This window comes from Dermacentor andersoni, chromosome 9 (genome assembly GCF_023375885.2).
Source record: "Dermacentor andersoni chromosome 9, qqDerAnde1_hic_scaffold, whole genome shotgun sequence".
Classification (NCBI taxonomy): domain Eukaryota; kingdom Metazoa; phylum Arthropoda; class Arachnida; order Ixodida; family Ixodidae; genus Dermacentor; species Dermacentor andersoni.
The window spans coordinates 29,228,284-29,236,367 of NC_092822.1; positions in this window are offsets into that span (position 1 = coordinate 29,228,284).

Below are 8,084 nucleotides of genomic sequence, written 5' to 3' on the forward strand. Positions count from 1 at the left end.
CGAGTCGCAATAGGTACCAAAACCTAGGTCACGCTTTAACGAGACACAAAGCGAGAATTAGTCGCAGAGCACGTGAAATTAACAATACTGGCGTTATTTGCGCCAACATAGTCGAAAATTATCCATATTGCGCGATGCCCCTGTACAGAGTGCACCGTCGTGTTCTTGTATGTTTAGGCAAAGCCGTCATACGGCATATTTTGGGGTGAATAGATCGATATTGATTGGACTAAGAAGGACTTGCACGAGGAAATAACTAAAAGCGGCTTCAGCTGTGCCCACAAAACGTAAGAGTCAGTCGCAGAGTAGGTAAAGTTAACGGTACGGCTGTAATTAGCGCCAATATAATAAAAAATTAACGTTGCACTATATCCCTGTAAAGGGTGCACCGCCGTAGTTAAACGCACCATGAGGTAAAGCCACCGCACACACAATTGTATGTGTGCCTTACTGTTTTGACGCTGTTAAGCCTAGAGGGGTGCCGCGCGCTGTCGCCACTCGATCTCGGAGGTGATGGACGCAAAAAGTGTGTCGACTTCCATCTAATAGATGGCGCCACATGACTGTGCAGCTTAAATGGACGCTAAATGCTGTGGCGCCATCTGTTAGGTGGAAATCGACACACTTTTCCGCTTCGATGGCGTACCTCTAGGCCTACCAGCGTGAAAAACGTACCGATCTCAGTAATAATGAAAAATAGCGCATTTACTTTGTAGTCGGCGTGAGATTAGATTAAGCGATGGCCGCTTTTACGATATATTTCTTGCTGTCACGAAGAAGAGCAAGTGTCACGTGTGAATTAGGATCGAAGCAGGCAGTCTGGATGCTGTCATGTGGTTGAGCAAACAAGGTACATGGCAGAGCGTTCCAGTGAACTTAGACCGGAGTGCTCTAATCGGCGCGCAGTCTTGCCAAGTGGTATACGGTAGCGCTCGCGGTGTACGGTAGTATTCCGCTAAAGCTCATTAGTATAGTTGAAAATGAACCACATTGCACTATAACCTTGTAAAAGCTGCACTGCCATAGTTATAGACATGGTGAGGCAAAGCCGCCGTATGACATTCTTTTTGTGAAATAGGAGTTCGCTTGGACTAAGCAGGGTTAGCGCGAGGCAGTGGTGTCTGTAAAGCGGCTTCGGCAGTGATGACACGGAGCGAGACATAGTCACACAGTGGGCAAAAATTAACAGTACGAGGGAAATATCGTTGATATAGTCCAGAATTAACCACACTGCAGCATAAGCTTCCCCATCTTCGGGATCGGCCCAACTGGCTTCCTGGTAAAACGAAAACAAGAAAACGAAAAAAAAACTGAGTTAACCAAGTGCCGACCCTAAATAAGATAAGGTCGACATAATTGCGCATGAAATATACGATTAAGATTGAAATGGGTAAAAATGAGTATTGAGAAGACAGAGAAAAAATAAATAAAAGAGAGATATAGCCAACATTTAATCATCGAATTATTTGAACCACCACGTACGTCAGCCTTGTCTTCTTTAGCGTGGGCAATTCGTTCAACTTTCTTTTACGCCCCCTTCCAAGGGTCTTTTTGTCCCCAATCTCATTCCCTATGCAAAGGAACATGCAGGCGCTTGCAGATACGCCGGCAAAATTCTTCGAATTTCAGTAAAGAGCGCACTCTTTCATTTTTCTTTGTATAGTATGTTGCCCTGCTGCTAGCATTACGCAATGTAACGCAATTCATCACCTTTTAACACAACGTCCTCCACATGATGGCGCTGCTTCCCGTGGCTCCTCAAGAAAATTAAAATCCTCTAGCGAGAAAAAGATCAAGTGTCTCAAATCCCGCCGAATCAATTTAAAACACTTTCGACAGAGAAACAGTCCCGCGTCGGGTTTTTACGTTTTGTCTGAAAGGGCATTAAGGTCCATTAGAAACCGTCACACGACAGATTCACCGCTGCCAAAGAATGTAAGCGCACAGTTAACACGGCGTTGTCAGGTTCGAAGAGGCGTCGACGATGAAGTACTTCAGTGTATTGTTTTATACGTTGTAAGAAGCCTGCGCGACAAAAATTCATTAACTAAAGCGTCACGTGTTAGTGTGGTCTCACGTACTTGACCAATAACGGCTTGGGCTGGGCCCATGGTGCGCACGCAGGTCCGGAAGCTCGAATCCAGCGGCATTCGAACCACGACCAAGTACTCGCTGAAAGAGTGGAGTCGGTTGTCGAGTATTGGAACCTAGGTCTGTGCTCCACAAGCCCCATTCGGACTGGCTGCCCCCTATTGGTGCCAAGCACTTGTACTCGGAGTCGTTGGTCCCGTGTGCCTGGTTGACGTCATCGTCGTGCTGTTCAGAGGTTTCAAACAGGTCAGCGAGAACAAACTGTCGGTCTAATTTGCGATGATGCACGTCAGGCCGGGCTCGTCTTCTCTCGCGCAGACTAGATACGTACTTTATTTCTGTGTATCACTACAAATTCCATTACTTGGCAGTGACATAATTTTTCTTAGTGATATCATTGATCAAAGACTTAGCAAAATAGCTAGGACTGTAATTGTTACTGAAGTGGAGTTAGCCAGTTGAGCGTGTTGCCTTTGGGCATGTGGACGCGCGCCCTAAGGAGAAGGTCTCAATCCTGCGCCATTATAAGGTAAAAGTTTCGTTCACTCACTTCTAATCCTTTCTTATCACTCTCACGTCATTCACAGTCTCCACGACCGTCCAGTCCTGTTGATAACGTTGGTGCAGTGCCGCTCAGACCACTGACAAAAGGCAAAAAGGAAGTGATTCAGTATGGGTTCTTGAATTTTTTTCAGGCTACATCTGGCTACAAGGGTATACATCAGCGCAATTCGTCATATTTGGTTTATTGACGAAATGTTCGAAAATACTTGGAATGATTGAAGAGTAAGATCTTACCTTTGCCACCCCGAACTTTAACTTCTGTTGTTGTCGATATCGAATGACCAAGAATACAATACTCCTAATTTCGTTGGAATATGTGACCTAACCTAAAACCGGGCCCCTCGGTTGATCTTCTTCCCGTTCTTATATTGGTTTGGCTCCCACATCTCTCCCCATGGAAATGCTCGTGCTGAGCTAGATGTACGTGATGAATGAACGGATATGCAAAAATGAACTTTTCTTATAAAAAATAAGGCAAGCCTATAGACCGTTTTATTGGCGAGCAGTAACCAAGCCTAGAACAAACGAGCCGCACCACTCCATCTCCCATTGGTATGTGCGAACCACCGTTTTCAGGAGCGGCAGCATGGTACGGTAGCGGTGTCATTGCGAAGTAGTGCGATTCTAGCCTGTTACGCCTAAGATTGCTGCGATGTAGCCCGGTCAACGGGCTACCACTGTACTGTATTCGGTGGCAAAAGATAGCTTTCGGAAGCCAAAGTGAGTGAGTCTTCAACCGTGGCAACTACATAGACTCAGCCGCTGCGGTTTCAGCTTTTACGCAATCAGCTTCGTCAGGTGTATGTTCAGAAGATTTTGTTTTCAGAGTGCGCAAGGTAAGGAACACGGTACCCATGATCAAACTGGGATACGAACGACAGCTGTATATTCGACACGGTCAACTAGTGCGAATGGACTAGCTATTTTTTTTAGTTGCAGGTAGATCAAAGCCATTCAGTTCAAATGCGTTCAAATTTTATCAAACAAGAAACGTTCTCGTGGAAGTTGACTGATGACGTATTATGAGAACAGTACCTGCCTACGAATAAGATGAATGCGTGTTCTTTCTTTTTTTCTTTCTCCGACTAGAGCAGCGCCTACCCTGTGCTAGCCGCACCTCGTTCACATGGCTTCTCCCGCGCTTCCGAACCTCGCCGGCAAGCTGTGTGGCCGATACCACGCATTGAGCACGCTGCTGCTTCAGAAAATAAAGTTGCTGTTGCCAAAAGTAGTTGTCACTTTTTCAGCTCTCTCGAGTCGGCGAGTAGCCCATGCACAGGTACTACTCGAGACTTAGGAGAGCACATATACATTCAACGCCTCAGGTGCGCCTGGTTGATCGGGGCATATTCCCGGCCACTGTCATCGGGTCATTTTGTCTGTGTTAAAGGGCCTCACCGTAGAGTTACATTGCAATTCTTCATTTTGTAAAGGTTTAAACCCGGGTACCAGGTAAACAATTCTTAGAAAATTGTACGGCGATAACTTCAGAACCACGAAAGCTGACAAAGCGTGTTTTCTTACCGGAGCTTCGCTAGTTCGCGGTCACGTAACCGCGTGGCTCATGGGGACGCACCTGACTGATGTCACCCGGACTGCTATCTTAACAGATTTCCAAGGCTGGACGAGCAATAAAAACGCGCTGCACCTATGTTAGGCATCGATAACGTTCAGACTTGCCTTGCCTCCCATTTCGATTGCAAGCATACCCGGGCTAGCGCCTTTAGTCCCGTAGGTTTTCGATACTGGGGCTATATCGGAGCTCGCAGCTAAGTAACGACACGCTCATAAGCTTCCCAATTACGTGTTGACACCTCTCGGGGAAACGGGAATATTTGCCCCATCTCGTCATCGACACGTTCAGCGCGGAGCCTCAAGTGCGATCCCACATATTAGCATGGCACCGGAGGAGCGACGGCGCTGTCATCGCCAAATGGCGGTACCCTCAATTAAACGATCTATAGTCCCGCAAAATGCCGGCCTAGACTGGTCCGCTCAATTCTCTTCAAAAGCGACAGTTTCCGGCATACATTGTTGCCCGTGGCTCTGTACGTAGGGAGGCGGATTTACGCGATCTAGAGACAGACGCGTAAATTGGCAATCCCGGAGAACAGGTAAGCCTACATCCCCTTAAAATGGCGGACAAGCCAAGCCCGCTCAGTGTAAAAAAAAGAAAAGCGCTGTTTTGGAGGATACATCAATCTCATTAGATGGCGCACGGGACAAAGGAGGTTTCGGCGATGAATAAATGCGTGTGCCGAAATTGCCTTTGTTTGGATAAAAAAATAAGCCTAGAGCCCGTTAGTATGTCGGGCCAGCCAGGTCCGCTCTCTTCTGTAAAAAAAAAAAAAAACCGTTAGATCTACGCGTACACCATTCCCGATAGTAATGCACGCGCTGCGACCGATTTACACAACTAAATTGAAATGTACAAGTATGCTTTTCAGGGCATAAAGTTAAGCATAGAGACCATCAAGATCTCGGCTCAGGCGAGTCTACTCGTTTCTCTTAAAAGCCCTGGTTCTCCACATACATGGTTCTTCACCCACGGCAATACACCTTCTGAGACCGCTGAATGCGAAGAATAAGCTGATATGCACAGACATGCTTTTCCGGGAAGAAAAGTAAGCCTATAACTCAGGAAAATTTCGATCCTGCGAAGATTTTTCACTACTCCCCAAAAGCCTTTTCTCTCGCCTAAATGGTTCCCCGTGATAGTTAGTACGCGTGCTTATAAGAGGTTTACGTGAAGAATAAACGTCGATTTGAAAATGACCTTTTTTGGGAGAAATGCTAAAATAATAAAAATAATAATTTAGAATGATAGTAAGAATAATAATTAAAAAGAATAATTTTTTCACTAAAATAGAAAAAATGGTAAGCCCATGAAAATATCGTTTTTCCAACGAAAAATAAGTGTCTCGAAAGCGCTGGTTGTCGGCATATATCGGTTCTCCGGCATGCGTAGACGCAGTTTAACGCCATAAATATAAAGCGCTGGTTCTCTGCATATATCGGTTCTCCGGCATGCGTAGACGCCGTTAACGCGATAAATAAACGACTAGGCAAAGAATATTTTTTCCCCAAAAATCGAAATAATGGTAAGCATGAAAATATCGTTTTTTCGACGAAAAATAAAGTGCGTCGAAAGCGCTGGTTCTCTGCATATATCAGTCGCAGGAGATGCGCAGAGGCCATTTAACGCGACAAATGAACGATTCGGCAAAGAATAATTTTTCCCCCGAAATCGAAAAAATGGTAAGCCCATGAAAATATCGTTTTTCCGACGAAAAATAAAGTGCCTCGAAAGCGCTGGTTCTCTGCATATATCGGTTCTCCGGCATGCGTAGACGCTGTTTAACGCGATAAATAAACGACTAGGCAAAGAATAATGTTTCCCCAAAAATCGGAAAAATGGTAAGCCTATATAGCCCATGAAAGAATCGTTTTTTCGACGAAAAATAAAGTGCCTCAAAAGCGCTGGTTCTCCGCATATATCGGTTCTCCGGCATGCATAGACGCTGTTTAACGCGATAAATAAACGAGTAGGCAAAGAATAATTTTTCCCCCAAAATCGAAAAAATGGTAAGCCCATGAAAATATCGTTTTTCCGACGCAAAATAAAGTGCTTCGAAAGCGCTGGTTCTCGGCATATATCGGTTCTCCGGCATGCGTAGACGCTGTTTAACGCGATAAATAAACGACTAGGCAAAGAATAATTTTTCCCCCAAAATCGAAAAAATGGTAAGCCCATGAAAATATCGTTTTTCCGACGCAAAATAAAGTGCTTCGAAAGCGCTGGTTCTCTGCATATATCGGTTCTCCGGCATGCGTAGACGCCATTTAACGCGATAAATAAACGACTAGGCAGGAATAATTTTTCCCCCAAAATCGAAAAAATGGTAAGCCCATGAAAATATCGTTTTTCCGACGCAAAATAAAGTGCTTCGAAAGCGCTGGTTCTCTGCATATATCGGTTCTCCGGCATGCGTAGACGCTGTTTAACGCGATAAATAAACGATCAGGCGAAGAATAACTTTTTCCTGAAAATCGAAAAAACACTAAGCCTATAGCCCATGAAAATAGCTTTTTCCGGGGAAAAATAAAGTGGGTCGAAACCGCTAGTTCTCCGCATATATCGGTTCGCCAGCATGCGTAGACGCCGTTTAACGCGATAAATAATCGATCAGGCGAAGAATAATTTTTTCCCGAAAATCGAAAAAACACTAAGCCTATAGCCCATGAAAATAGCGTTTTTCCGGGGAAAAATAAAGTGGGTCGAAACCGCTAGTTCTCCGCATATATCGGTTCGCCGGCATGCGTAGACGCCGTTTAACGCGATAAATAAACGATCAGGCGAAGAATAATTTTTTCCCGAAAATCGAAAAAACACTAAGCCTATAGCCCATGAAAATAGCGTTTTTCCGGGGCAAAATAAAGTGGGTCGAAAGCGCTAGTTCTCCGCATATATCGGTTAGCCGGCATGCGTAGACGCCGTTTAACGCGATAAGTAAACGATCAGGTGAAGAATAATTTTTTCCCGAAAATCGAAAAAACACTAAGCCTATAGCCCATGAAAATAGCGTTCTTTCGGGGAAAAATAAAGTGGGTCGAAACCGCTAGTTCTCCGCATATATCGGTTCGCCGGCATGCGTAGACGCCGTTTAACGCGATAAGTAAACGATCAGGCGAAGAATAACTTTTTCCCGAAAATCGAAAAAACACTAAGCCTATAGCCCATGAAAATAGCGTTTTTCCGGGGAGAAATAAAGTGGGTCGAAACCGCTAGTTCTCCGCATATATCGGTTCGCCGGCATGCGTAGACGCCGTTTAACGCGATAAATAAACGATCAGGCAAAGAATAATTTTTTCCCGAAAATCGAAAAAACACTAAGCCTATAGCCCATGAAAATAGCGTTTTTCCGGGGAAAAATAAAGTGGGTCGAAACCGCTAGTTCTCCGCATATATCGGTTCGCCGGCATGCGTAGACGCCGTTTAACGCGATAAATAAACGATCAGGCGAAGAATAATTTTTTCCCGAAAATCGAAAAAACACTAAGCCTATAGCCCATGAAAATAGCGTTTTTCCGGGGAAAAATAAAGTGGGTCGAAACCGCTAGTTCTCCGCATATATCGGTTCGCCGGCATGCGTAGGCGCCGTTTAACGCGATAAATAAACGATCAGGCGAAGAATAACTTTTTCCCGAAAATCGAAAAAACACTAAGCCTATAGCCCATGAAAATAGCGTTTTTCCGGGGAAAAATAAAGTGGGTCGAAACCGCTAGTTCTCCGCATATATCGGTTAGCCGGCATGCGTAGACGCCGTTTAACGCGATAAATAAACGATCAGGCGAAGAATAATTTTTTCCCGAAAATCGAAAAAACACTAAGCCTATAGCCCATGAAAATAGCGTTTTTCCGGGGCAA